Here is a 14,598-nt window from a genome sequence, read left to right on the forward strand (position 1 = left end):
CACAATCACTGATTTGCAGCTTAGAAGGAGCATACTAGAATCACTACAGTGTGAAAACAGGCCCTTCGGCCCAACAAATCTACGAGGTAAAAACAATAACTGCAGATGCTGGAAACCAGATTCTGGATCAGTGGTGCTGGAAGAGCACAGCAATTCAGGCATTTTCCAATGAGCAGCGAAATCGACGTTTCGGCCAAAGCCCTTCATCAGGAATAAAGGCAGAGAGCCTGAAGCGTGGAGAGATAAGCTAGAGGAGGGTGGGGGTGGGGAGAAAGTAGCATAGAGTACAATGGGTGAGTGGGGGAGGGGATGAAGGGATAAAATCATGAGGGGTCTTTCCCTGAGGTGAGGAAATCTAGAATTAGAGGGCATAGATTTAGGCTGAGAGAGGAAAGATTTAAAAGGGAGAGAGGCGGAGGGAGAGAGGCGCGCGACAGAGAGAGGCGCGCGACAGAGAGGGTCAGGGAGGAGAGGGTGGAGTGGATAGGTGGAAAAGGAGATAGGCAGGTAGGACAAGTCCGACAAGTCAAGGGGACAGTGCGGAGCTGGAAGTTTGAAACTAGGATGAGGTGGGGGAAGGGGAAATGAGGAAGCTGTTGAAGAACACATTGATGCCCTGGGGTTGAAGTGTTCTGAGGCGGAAGATGAGGCGTTCTTCCTCCAGGCGCCTGGTGGTGAGGGAGCGGCGGTGAAGGAGGCCCAAGACCTCCATGTCCTTGGCAGAGTGGGAGGGGGAATGTTGGGCCACGGGGCGGTTTGGTTGATTGGTGCGGGTGTCTCGGAGATGTTCCCTAAAGCGTTCTGCTAGGAGGCGCCCAGTCTCCCCAATGTAGAGGAGACTGCATCGGGAGCAACGGATACAATAAATGATATTGGTGGATGTGCAGGTAAAACTTTGATGGATGTGGAAGGCTCCTTTAGGGCCTTGGATAGAGGTGAGGGAGGAGGTGTGGGCACAGGTTTTACAGTTCCTGCGGTGGCAGGGGAAAGTGCCAGGATGGGAGGGTGGGTCATAGAGGGGTGTGGACCTGACCAGGTAGTCACGGAGGGAACGGTCTTTGCGGAAGGCGGAAAGGGGTGGGGAGGGAAATATATCCCTGGTGGTGGGGTCTTTTTGGAGGTGGCGGAAATGTCGGTGGATGATTTGGTTTATGCGGAGGTTTGTAGGGTGGAAGGTGAGCACCAGGGGCGTTTTGTCCTTGTTATGGTTGGAGGGGTGGTGCAGGATGTGGACGAGATGCGTTGGAGGGCATCTTTAACCACATGGAAAGGGAAATTGCGGTCTCTAAAGAAGGAGGCCATCTGGTATGTTCTATGGTGGAACTGGTCCTCCTGGGAGCAGATACGGCGGAGGCGGAGGAATTGGGAATACGGGATGGCATTTTTGCAAGAGATAGGATGGGAAGAGGTGTAATCCAGGTAGCTGTGGGAGTCGGTGGGTTTGTAAAAAATGTCAGTGTCAAGTCGGTCGTCACTAATGGAGATGGAGAGGTCCAGGAAGGGGAGGGAGGTGTCAGAGATGGTCCAGGTAAATTTAAGGTCAGGGTGGAATGTGTTGGTGAAGTTGATGAATTGCTCAACCTCCTCGTGGGAGCACGAGGTGGCGCCAATGCAGTCATCAATGTAGCGGAGGAAGAGATGGGGAGTGGTGCCGGTGTAATTACGGAAAATCAACTGTTCTACGTAGCCAACAAAGAGACAGGCATAGCTGGGGCCCATACGTGTGCCCATGGCTACCCCTTTGGTCTGGAGGAAGTGGGAGGATTCAAAGGAGAAATTGTTAAGGGTGAGGACCAGTTCGGCCAAACGAATGAGTGTGTCGGTGGAAGGGTACTGTTGGGGACGTCTGGAGAGGAAAAAACGGAGGGCCTGGAGGCCCTGGTCATGGCGGATGGAGATGTAGAGGGATTGGATATCCATGGTGAAGATGAAGTGTTGGGGGCCGGGGAAACGGATGTCTTGGAGGAGGTGGAGGGCGTGGGTGGTGTCTCGAACGTATGTGGGGAGTTCCTGGACTAGGGGGGATAGGACAGTGTCGAGGTAGGTAGAGATGAGTTCAGTGGGGCAGGAGCCTGCTGAGACAATGGGTCGGCCAGGGTGGTCAGGCTTGTGGATCTTGGGAAGGAGGTAGAACCGGGCAAAAACCGACCCTGCAAAGAGTAACCCACCAAGACCAATTCCCCTACGTTTACCCCTGACTAATGCACCTAACCAGGTCAAACACAGAATAAAACGGATAATGTCACCCGACGCATAGCTATTAGATGCCAGCCCGACCAGCAGAAGCACAAACTTTAGATTTTAATTAACTTAGCAGTGAAGTCAGGAAGAACGGTTTCAGATAAAAGGCTTGGGAAAGGTTGTTGCCAGATCTGGGGGGACGTGAGCTACAGGGAAAGGTGGGTAGATAACTACTGCAGTGGCAGGCCTCCTGACAAAAGGAGATCCATGATTACGGTGCAAGTCAGGCAGAGGCAGTGTCCCTTTGACTTGCTGGCCTTAGACTAGTACCACCCCCGACAGAGCACAACCCACGGTCAATGGAAGGTATTAGTCATGGTGGGGGGGGCTCCTGGGAGCACACCGTTACACCAGGTGTAGGCAAACCACAACCACTGCTACCCTCCACATCTCGGGGCCGGCCCGCCCCGTGTGACCGAGGCCCAGTTGTACTGAGGCAGGCCACGCCCGATCCGAGCCACTCCACCTTCCGCACACTCACCGCCAGCGCGCTCCGGGGAAACACGCTCCGCGCCTGCGCGCCTGACGTGATGACGCCACCGACGCAGCTCACGACGTGACGTCGAAGCGTGCGCGCGCTGAACCCCAGTGAGAGAGGGTGGGCGGGGTTATCAGGAGGGGGAGGGGTGACTGAAGGACAAGTGGGCAGTGCACAGAGCTGGGAGGGTGACAGTAGGTCTGTGGGGTTAAACAAATACCTGGGGGCAATGATGGGGGGATGACTGAAGGTCAGAATAGTTGGAGGAAAATTAATTTCTTGGGTAATGGGGGATTAAATTAATTTCCAGAGTAATTAATGAATTTCCAAGGTCATGTGGGATTAAATTCAAAGATAATGGAGGAATTCAATGAATTTCCAGGGTATTTGGGGATTCAATTAATTTACAGTGTGGAAACAGGCCCTTCAGCCCAGCAAGTCCACAGCAACCCTCCAAAGAGCAACCCACCCAGACCCATTCCCCTACACCTAACACTACAGGCAATTTAGCATGGCCAGTTCACCTAACCTGCACATCTTTGGACTGTGGGAGGAAACCAGAGCACCCAGAGGAAACCCACACAGACACAGGGAGAATGTGCAAACTCCACACAGACCGTTGCCCAAGGCAGGAATTGAACCCAGGTCCCTGGTGCTGTGAGGCAGTAGTGCTAACCACTGAGCCACCTTGCCGCCCCATTTAGAGTGAAAGAGATGCACAGCATGGAAACAGACCCTTTGGTCCAACTTGTTCATGCTGACCAGATATCTTAACCTAATCTGGTCCCATTTTCCAGCACTTGGTCCATATCCTTCTAAACCCTTCCTATTCATATACCCATCCAGATGTTGTAATTTTACCAGCCTCCACCACTTCATCTGGCAGCGCATTCCATACACGCACCACCCTCTGTGTGAAAAAGTTGCCCCATAGATCCCTTCTAAATTTTTCCCCTCTCATCCTAAACCAATGACCTCCAGTTCTAATTTTTAGGGTAATTGGGGATTTAATGAATTCAAAGGTCATGTGAGGTTCAATGAATTTCCAGGGTGGATTATATTCTAGCAGAGAAGGGTGGTACCTGTGCATTAATTGGAGAGGATTATTGTACGTGCATACCTGAGGTCTCCTCTAACATTACTGATATCTCCAAACATGTGCGAGACAAAATCGCCAAGATAAGGGAGGCCGGTAATCGGTGCCGGAACGAAAAAGGATGGGAATGGGGGAATTGGGGATTGACTGGTTGGGGAAGGTGGTTAGTCAATCTAGCTATCTATGGATTATTGATATTAGTGGGTCAGGTGGTAGGGTTCAATGTCCTAAAATGGGCAATGAGCCGACTGATGACATCCCTTGGGGAGGGAACCCACATAAATCATCAGATGCTTTTACAATCAGCAGGTGATATGCAACAAAGAGAAAGTCAAAGAATGCTTCTAGAGTTCGAGGGACGAACAGCACAAATGTAAAATGTAAGATTGTGAACCTCATCGCCAGAAGGCGTAAGAGGGCAGAACATAAGAAAATGGATTAAAGGAGACTTAATAAGTGCAAAAACAACAGTTAGAGAAAAAGAAAAAGGGGGAATTGTGGGAGATTAGACATGTTGTTTTTGCAGGTGGGGGGTGGGGTGTTAATTCTTGTAGCATGGAGCATGTCGCATACTTAAGGCTAAGACTTTAATGAATAAAGAGGGTCTTTTAAAGAAAATAGTTTTAAGTTAAGAAATAACTATGAAGGGTTGTAGCTGACCACAAAAAGAAGCAGCAAGAGCATTTCACAATAAAGCTTATAGTATGTTAAATTGCCTGTGGTAACTAGGGTGATGCGCAGGCTTGGTGGATTAGTCATGGAAAATGCAGGGCTGTAGAATAGGGTGGGATGCTCTTCAGAGGGTCGCTGTGGACTTGATGGGTCGAATGGCTTACTTCCACAGAGTAGGGATTCTATGGATTGGCTGAATTAAAGTAAACTTGATTGGAGAGAGGGCTAACGCTTGGGAGTTGAAAAGAGATCTGACCCAAGTTAAATGGAACTAATAATTAGCAGACAAAACTACTTGAACAATTGTAGGAGGTACAGATAGTTCAGATACAGAGCAGACACATTCCAGCCACACTTCCATAAATGCAATTGAAGGGTATCCAAAGCTGGAGCTTCCTGGGTGCCAAAAGAAAAAAACACAATAGAGATAAAATGATGGAGAGGTGCCAGTGTTGGACTGGGGTGGATAAAATCAGAAATCACATGACACTAGGTTCGAGTTAAATAGATTTATTTGAAATCACAAGCTTTCGGAGCATTGCTCCTTCATCGGGTGAAGTGGAGGGCAACACATAGGCACAGAATATATAGTCTACCAAAAGCTTGTGATTTCAAATAAACCTGTTGCACTATAACTTGGTGTTGTGTGACTTCTGAGATTAAATGAAACAGAGAAAGAGGATGAAGCTGAATATGGGAACTACTAAGAAACCTTTAAAAGGGAGTATTTGAATAGATTAATGTGTGATGATGCTGCTCTTTATCAAGGTTATATTGTCCTTGGTTTTGTTTTTCAGAGAGGTCGTAAAAGACACAGACTCCGACAAGTCTGGAGTTGAAGGGTATTTGGGACCAGTTTGATTTTAGCTAACAGATAATGCCTCAGCAAAAAAAGAGGCTTTCAGGTTTTTAAGAAAACACTTGTACAATGAAAGGGGAGTGGCCAGTTCTCCCAGCTCAGCATTCCTCTGGTTTGGTTTAGTTTTAGCTGGACCCCAAAGAGGCAGGCCCAGGCTGATCCTCCTCTCTCTCTGTCTGGCTTCTCTCCTGTACGACCCTGTGTTTGATTTGACCTTTTGTGCCGAGGAGTGTTTATGGGAATTGTTGCAGGAATTTGCACCAGTATCATTAAGTTGGGATGATCTGTTGGGATTTTGGAAAGGTTAAGTTATTTAGTATTCTGTTCTCTTTTGTTTATATTTCATTCGGTAATCTTGTGAATAAATTCTGTTTTGTTTGAAACTAAGTGGTTTGACGAACTGTGTCTCTCCTGGAATATCTGTGTTGTAGCTGCATAAAACAACTAGCAAAGTTACTAGGGCTAGTTGAAATGTTTTGAGGGGATCTAGCCTGGTCCATAATAAATGGCTATAACCATAGTGAGTTCCCAATCTACACCTTCCTTGAGGAGAATGTGAGGACTGCAGATGCTGGAGATCAGAGCTGAGAATGTGTTGCTGGAAAAGCGCAGCAGGTCAAGCAGCATCCAAGGAGCGGGAGAATCGACGTTTCGGGCCTGAGCCCTTCTTCAGGAATGACGAAAGTGTGTCCAGCAGGCTAAGATAAAAGGTAGGGAGGAGGGACTTGGGGGAGGGGTGTTGGAAATGCGATAGGTGGAAGGAGGTAAAGGTGAGGGTGATAGGCCAGAGTGGGGATGGGGGCGGAGAGGTCAGGAAGAAGATTGCAGGTTAGGAAGGTGGTGCTGAGTTCAAGGGTTGGGACTGAGACAAGGTGGGGGGAGGGAAAATGAGGAAACTGGAGAAATCTGAGTTCATCCCTTGTGGTTGGAGGGTTCCTATGCAGAAGATGAGGCGCTCTTCCTCCAGCCGTCGTGTTGCTATGGTCTGGCGATGGAGGAGTCCAAGGACCTGCATGTCCTTGGTGGAGTGGGAGGGGGAGTTGAAGTGTTGAGCCACGGGGTGGTTGGGTTGGTTGGTCCGGGTGTCCCGGAGGTGTTCTCTGAAATGTTCCGCAAGTAGGCGGCCTGTCACCCCAATATAGAGGAGGCCACATCGGGTGCAGCGGATGCAGTAAATGATGTGTGTGGAGGTGCAGGTCAATTTGTGGTGGATATGGAAGGATCCCTTGGGGCCTTGGAGGGAAGTAAGGGAGGAGGTGTGGGTGCAAGTTTTGCATTTCTTGCGGTTGCAGGGGAAGGTGCCGGGAGTGGACGTTGGGTTAGTGGGGGGTGTGGACCTGACGAGGGAGTCACGGAGGGAGTGGTCTTTTTGGAACGCTGATAGGGGAGGGGAGGGAAATATATCCCTGGTGGTGGGGTCCGTTTGGAGGTGGCGGAAATGATGATGGATGATACGAAGTATATGGAGGTTGGTGGGGTGGTAGGTGAGGACCAGTGGGGTTCTGTCCTGGTGGCGATTGGAGGGGTGGGGCTCAAGGGTGGAGGAGTGGGAAGTGGAGGAGATGCGGTGGAGGGCATCGTCGATCACGTCTGGGGGGAAATTGCGGTCTTTGAAGAAGGAGGCCATCTGGGTTGTACGGTATTGGAACTGGTCCTCCTGGGAGCAGATGTGGCGGAGACGAAGGAATTGGGAATATGGGATGGCGTTTTTACAGGGGCAGGGTGGGAGGACATGTAGTCTAGGTAGCTGTGGGAGTCGGTTGGTTTATAGTAAATGTCTGTGTTGATTCGGTCGACCGAGATAGAAATGGAGAGGTCTAGGAAGGGGAGGGAGGAGTCTGAGACGGTCCAGGTAAATTTGAGATCGGGGTGGAAGGTGTTAGTAAAGTGGATGAACTGTTCAACCTCCTCATGGGAGCACGAGGCAGCGCCGATACAATCATCGATGTAGCGGAGGAAAAGGTGGGGGGTGGTTCCAGTGTAGCTGCAGAAGATGGACTGTTCCACATATCCTACGAGGAGGCAGGCATAGCTGGGGCCCATGCGGGTGCCCATGGCTACTCCTTTGGTTTGGAGGAAGTGGGAGGATTGGAAAGAAAAGTTGTTCAGAGTGAGGACCAGTTCAGTCAGTCGAAGGAGGGTGTCAGTGGAAGGCTCCTGGTTGGTACGGCGGGAAAAGAAGAAGCGGAGGGCTTTGAGTCCTTCGTGATGGGGGATGGAGGTGTACAGGGACTGGATGTCCATGGTGAAGATAAGGGGAAGCGAAAATCATGGAGGAGGTGGAGGGCGTGGGTGGTGTCCCGAATGTAGGTGGGGAGTTCTTGGACGAAGGGGGACAGGACCGTGTCGAGGTATGCAGAGATGAGTTCGGTGGGGCAGGAGCAGGCTGAGACAATGGGTCAGCCGGGGCAGTCAGCTTTGTGGAATTTGGGCAGGAGGTAGAAACGGGCGGTGTGGGGTTGTGGGACTATGAGGTTCCTTGAGTCAGGTCTCCATTATTATTATAATCCTCTGTGCTTTCTCATGCATATTGCTCAGCAGCCTTGTTGACCATGCTACATGTGCACTTCAAATCGAGCTGAGACTCAAAAACAGAAATTACTGTAAAAACTCAGCAGGTCTGGCACAGCTGTGGAGAGAAATCAGGGTTCACGATTTGGGTCCAGTGAACCTTCCTCAGAACTGAGTTTAGACTGCCTTTACTGATCTATCATATTTCCCGACTCTTCTTTAGTATTGGAGGAGCTGGTGGCTTGGTGATATTATTGCTGGACTGTTAACCCAGAGACCCAGGTAATTTTCAGGGGATCTGAGTTTGAATCCCACCAAAGCAGGTGATGAAATTTGAATTCAATAAAAAATGAATCCATTGACAATTGTTGGAAAAACCCATCTGGTTCACTAATGTCCTTGAGGGAAGGAAATTGCCATCCTTACCTGGTCTGGCCTACATGTAACTCCAGACCCGCAGCGACATGGTTGGGCAATTTGGATGTGCAATAAATGCTGACATTGCTAGAGATGTCCTCATCCCATGAATGAAAAAAAACTTTTCCATTTTTATCCTGGTTACCACCACTTGCGAAATTAACTTAAACCTCTTGGACATCCCTGGCAGGTTGGAAAAGCATTTGGTATGTCATCTGTTGGGAGATAAACTTCTCATGGCAGCTGCTTACAATTAGACACAAATTGCAGGATCCGATTTCTAGTGATCACACCAAGGTGCACGTTGCTATATGGGAAGCCCGTGTGGGTAACAAAGCCTTCTGGCTAATCCGAGGAAGCTGAAATGGGGGTACCATGTCTAAAACCCTGCACTTAGGGTGGAAGTAAACCACAATGCTCTTCACTTTATATTGTTGTCATCAAATTGTATGCGTGGGTTGTTCAACAAATAAAGCAGTGGTTAGTTCCTGGATGTCAGCCATGGCACAGTAGCTGTGATCCCTCTTACCTCCAAGTCAGAAGTTCTGAATTCAAGTACGACTATAGAAGCTTGAGCACAGTGATCTGGGCTGACAGTCCAGTGCAGTACTAAGAGAATGCTATACTGTTGGAGATCTGTCTTTCAGCTGAGATGTTAAACCAAGACCCCATTTGCTCTTGTAAGTAATATGTAATACCACATGATGGGACTTCAAAGACAGGCAGTGGATGCACCTCACTCACCATATATCCCTCAATCAGCAAAACTGATACACAGATTATAAAATTATGATTTCATTTGTGAGAGCTTCCTGTGCGTAAATCTGCTGCCCTAATTCCTACATTTTAATAGTGATCACACTTCAAAAGTACTTCATTGTCTGTAAAACACCTTGGAACTGTCCTAAGGCTGTAGAATACGCTATAAAAATGCAGTGTCTTTCTTTTCAGAACTTGTGAGAAACAGGAGATGTGTGGAGTGGCATCATGAAATGATCCTCAGGCAATAAAACGTTAAAGCATAGTCAGGTTTATGGTTGGTCACACCCCAAGGTGAAAGGTCTACATGCAAAGGTCAGAAACAATGTATCTTGAGAATCACAGCTTCCTGAAGAACTGCTTCTCAAACATGTTTGTGGAGGGCTCAAAAGTATTGATGAAGGAGGGTCGCTCCGAAAGCTAGTGTGCTTCCAATTAAACCTGTTGGACTATAACCTGGTGTTGGGTGATTTTTAACTATGTTTAAGAAAGGTCACCTTGATTCTGTTGACTCAGATGGGTGGTTAAGACCTTGAGCATGCAAGAGACGTTATGAGCGTATAGCTCAAGGTTCAGCTGGCACCCTCCAACTGAATATGGTTCAGCAAGAGGATCACAGAGGTTTCACTGTTTAATGAGGGTGACCAACCAAAACAAAGTACTACAACTAAGCAATTTTCAAAGTCACAGTTCCCATTAACACCATCAAATGTAATGCATTGATTTGAGTACCCTCAGCCTCTGGGCTCTTTAAATTCCTAAATGGATTAGTTCTGAACCAATTTCACAGGGTTTACCCGGCAGGCTGGTAATTTCATTTCTCACAATTAAAATCGGATCCTGATGAGATTCTAGGACCCAATTTGCCTGAGATTCTGGAGATACCTAACTTAGCAGGTTTAGGCAGCGAGGAAGTCCTTGAAGTTAAATTTTCTTTCTGACTGCAGGTACATGGAGATGTTAAGGGACCTAAATGTCATATCTTGGATGCCTTCCTCCTGCCTCAGTGGAGTCGGGTAAGCCTGTCCCCACAACACTTGCCACCTAAGAGTTTTATCATGGGGAGATAGACGGTATGGACTGCGCACACACATAAATGACCTTTCATAGTTAAACTTTCACTCTGCTTTTCAGTATGCAAAGCAGCGTCCAAGATCCCAGTTACTCATCATAGAACTCTTATCTTACTTATTTGCACTGACAATATTGGGAATGTACCAAACCACGTAACTAGTAAACAATCTTCTGTGTAGCTTGAGCAACAATTCAGAATTTGCAAATTGGATTAAAGAGCTGAAATAGTGTATTATTGGTATGGAATGTGTATTTATATACATCATTGAAATTGTGGGCTGGGGGTCAAATTACCAGGCTGTGCCTCAACCTCATACCACCCATCTGAAATAAATCCCAATCCAGCAGCAGTTTTGCTTGTAACTAGACGTGATGGAATTCTAATATGCATCTACAAAACTTATGGGATTCATATCTTTATGGCACAAAGAGGCACAAAGTACAAAGACAAGGTATTCTGGCAAATCTTTATATGACACTGGTCACTGAAACCAAGGCTTTAGCTGAAGTATTGTATGCATTTCTGGGCGCCAAACTTCAGGAAAGGTTGGACAAGTTGGAGAGATTTACTAGAATGATATCTAGAGTGAATGACTTGAGTTATGTTGAGAAACTAGGCAAGATAAGACTGTCCTCTTGCCATGGAGTAAACCTAGGGGAGATCCCAGTGGAGGCATTCAAAGTTACAAGGGATTCGGATAGAAAGGATAGGGAAATACATTCCACGAGGTAAAAACAAGGACTGCAGATGCTGGAAACCAGAGTCTAGATTAGAGTGGTGCTGGAAAAGGTCCTGGTCAGGTCCACGCCCCCCACAACAACCCACTCTCCCTTCCTGGCACCCTCTCCTGCCACTGCAGGAATTGCAAAACCTGCGCCCTCCATCCAAGGCCCCAAAGGAGCCTTCCACATCCATCAAAGTTTCACCTGCACATCCACGAACATCATTTATTATATCCGTTGCTCTCCATGTGGTCTCCTCTACATTGGGGATATTGGACGCCTCCTAGCAGAGCGCTTTAGGGAACATCTCTGGGACACCCGCACCAATCAACCCCACCGCCCTGTGGCCCAATTCCTCCTCCCACTCTGCTGAGGACATGCAGGTCCTGGGCCTCCTCCACCGCCGCTCCCTCACCACCCAATGCCTGGATGAAGAACGCCTCATCCTCCGCCTCGGAACACTTCAATCCCAGGGCATCAATGTGAATGTCACCAGTTTCCTCATTTCCCCTTCCCCCACCTCACCCCAGCTCCAACGTTTCAGCTCAGCACCATCCCCATGACCTGTCCTACCTGCCTATCTTCGTTTCCACCTATCCACTCCACCCTCCTCTCTGACCTATCACCTTCATCCCCTCCCCCATTCACCCATTGTACTCTTTGCTACCTTCCCCCACCCTCCTCTCTGACCTACCACTTCCATCCCCATCCCCATTCACCTATTGTACTCTATGCTACTTTCTCCCCACCCCCACCCCCCTCTCATTTATCTCTCCACTCTGTGGGCACCTTGTCTCTATGAAGGGTTTTTGCCCGAAACGTCAATTTTCCTGCTCCTCAGATGCTGTCTGATCTGCTGTACTTTTCCAGCACCATTCTAATCTAGACCCAAATACATTCCACTGACAGGAGACCAGAGATTTAATTTTGTTTGGAAAACACCAAGAAGGGAAATGAGAACATTTTTCTGCATTAAATTATTGTGATCTAGAATGCATAACCTGTCAGGTTTTGGGAACAGATTCAGTCATAGCTTTCAGAATGAAAATGGTTAGAGCCTTGGAGAAGAAAGCATTTCCAGGGGCATAAAGGAAGAGCAGGGATGTGTCCCTCTTCTGTCCCTAATTCCAAGCCGGAAGACCCAGGTTCAAGTCCCACTGCTCCAGAGGTGTGCAATAACATCTCTGAACAGGTTGATTAGAAATATCTACCCAGACTTGATAGGCTCAATGGCTTCCTTATGTACAATACAATTCTATGATTGAACAACTCTACAAAAGCCATAGCTTTTGGAGTTGCATGTTTCCCTCTGAGCAGTCCACTAATCCATTCCTGGAGAAAGAGAAAAAGTCTGAATGCTGAGAAGCAAATGCTGAATGCTGCAAACACAAAACGGCTATGCTGGCATTTGCAAAGAGAAAAAGAACATGTTTGATTATCGTCAGAGCCATGGGAGCTTCTGCCAGTTCCAAACTAACACGGAACAGTTACACACGGCTAACTAAAAACCTGATGAATGAGTTGCTTTTAAGAAGCATCATGAAAAAAATGAGAAAAAGCCAGATGGGTTTGGGGACAAAGTTCTGCAAAATAGGCTTAAAAAGCAATTAAAATCAGGGATGCGCGTGGGGCCAAATTTGGATGAGCATAGAGATCATAGTGTGTTGTCAGACTGTACAGTGTTGCAGAATTAGCAGAGGTCAGGCCATTGAAAGCCAGGATTGGCTTTTAGCATTGAGGCATCAATGAAGTGGGGGCTAACGTAAATTAACAAACTTCACGATGATGGATGAAGGAATCTAATGTGCTATGAGCAGCATAAAATTGGATGAGCTCACCTTTATGTAGGGCTATCACAAGTGGCTGGCTGGTAGAGCAGTTACGGTTACAAACAACAAAGGCAGAGATGAAGGTTTCAAAAGCAGATGAGCTGAGGCAGGGGATGTTCTGTGGCAGTAGGCAATCATAGCATTCAAGCAGTTCTCTGGTAAGAGATATCAGTGTCAAGTATGACATCAAGTTGGTGGCGAGGGAACAGAGCTTGTTGCTGGGATGGAAGACAATCCAAATATTTTGAGCTTCCAAATATTTGGTTGGAGGTAATTTCTGCTTCTCTGGAACTGGATACTGGACAAGCAGTTGGAGGCAGGGCTGAGTGTCCGCAAGCAAAAATGTGGAATCTGACAAGTTGTTTTCAGATGATGTTGCTGAAAGGCAGCATGGAAATGAGAATTAAGAGGAACTAACAATAGCTTTTTGGTCGGTCCAGAAGTGGGAAGATATAGAAGCAGGAGGAGAAATTATTGTGGATGAATCTTAGGCTATGACTGGAGAGACAAAAAAGACTGATATTCTTTTGGCCTATTTTTAACATTTATAATCTGGCTAAATCTTGTCAGTGAGTATCTAATGCACACAGTGTCATGAGAAATCAATGATGGATTGTTTTGAAAATGTGTGGCAATTGCTTTATAGATTAGATATCAAATACCTACAGTAGTTAGCTCATACATTGTTGCAATCCTGTCCCTAACCTTGAGCTGAAGTGTGTTTATTGGTACAGAGTGTGATTACAGATTTCATCAGTATAATTATTTATCTTCTACTTTCTAACTGACAGAAGCCTTGGGAACAAAGCTGGGTTACTGACATAGAAATTAATTTATTTGTACTCACCTTCAGTGGAACGTAATGCCCCCAGATGTGTTTGGTGGCAGGGTGGATCTTAATGTCTAATGATGGTCTCATTCTGTCACTGTTAGTATATAAGCATCAATGAGAAAAGCACTCAATTCACAGGGAACCCAAAGAGCAAAACCCTGTCAGAATTTCTCGTGGTGGGGTATTCCTTTCGGCAAACTTTCAGGGACCTGATCAAAGGAGGGATCAAGAACTGTTCTTACCTCCACTTCCCCTTCCCCTTCCACCCTCACTGCTCTCCTCTCATTGGTGCTGCCTGACATGGACAGCTGTTTGCTTCTGAATGGGCAGTACCGCTCTTCTGGATTTTGGGGCAGGCTCACGGCCGTCCACTTAAGTGCCTGTTTGATGCTTAACACAGCTGACATTCCCCCAGAGGAGGAGTTGTGGGGCTCTTGCTGGACCTATAGTTGATGGGCAGGTTCCCTGCATTAAATACCACCCACTGTATGGGATTAACCATACATCCCAAATTGGAATGACTTTGATAGAATTACATAGTGTACCAGGATAGAGTCTGCAGTGTGTTGTTCAGGGATCTGTAATGCTATTATCATCACTTTCTTCAAAAGCCAAATATTCATACCTCCATTCTTGTAATCCCTCCCCCATCTCTAAGCTTTCCATGAATTGGGACGGTGATATTGGCAGCCAAAGCTGTTAGCTAGTCATAGAGTCATGGAAACAGACCCTTCCGTCCAACCAATCCATGCTGACCTTAATTCCAACTAAACCAGTCCCACTTGCCTGTGTTTGGCTCATATCCCTCAAAACAGTTCTTATTCATGTACATATCCAAATGCCTTTTAAATACTGTAACTGTACCCACTTTCACCACTTCCCCTGGAAGTTCATTCTACATAAGAACCACTGCCTGTGTAAAAATGTTGCCCTTCACGTCTTTCTCCTTAGTCCTCCAATTCCTTCAGTCTGATGCACTACATCTACGGCACTGAGAACACCCATTCTGAAGTATTGTAACACTGTTGTATCATTCCTCCGCTGACCTCTCCACTGTGGTCTCTTTTACCAGCTCCTGTCTATGAACTTTTCCGTGGCTCTGCCTTC

At 47.2% G+C, this 14,598-nt stretch overlaps 1 protein-coding gene across 4 annotated transcripts in view; it reads right to left on the bottom strand.

Moving 5' to 3' along the window:
• Positions 1-13,647, bottom strand: part of LOC122555745 (cytochrome c oxidase assembly protein COX18, mitochondrial) — a 39,604-nt gene extending 25,957 nt beyond the window's left edge. Inside the window, exon 1 of one of the 4 annotated variants that reach the window (XM_043701819.2) lies at positions 13,507-13,647. The gene's annotated coding sequence lies outside the window, so the exon portion shown is untranslated. Of the gene's footprint in view, positions 1-2,310; positions 2,490-2,584; positions 2,616-2,722; positions 2,742-13,506 lie in introns of those variants that run through there. The other 3 variants (XM_043701818.2, XM_043701823.2, XM_043701822.2) reach the window with 3 other exon arrangements.
• Positions 13,648-14,598: the final 951 nt, after the last annotated feature.

This window comes from Chiloscyllium plagiosum, unplaced genomic scaffold (assembly GCF_037043375.1).
Source record: "Chiloscyllium plagiosum isolate Xiang-an unplaced genomic scaffold, Cpla_swu_hap1 HiC_scaffold_13, whole genome shotgun sequence".
NCBI classification, from domain to species: Eukaryota; Metazoa; Chordata; class Chondrichthyes; order Orectolobiformes; family Hemiscylliidae; genus Chiloscyllium; species Chiloscyllium plagiosum.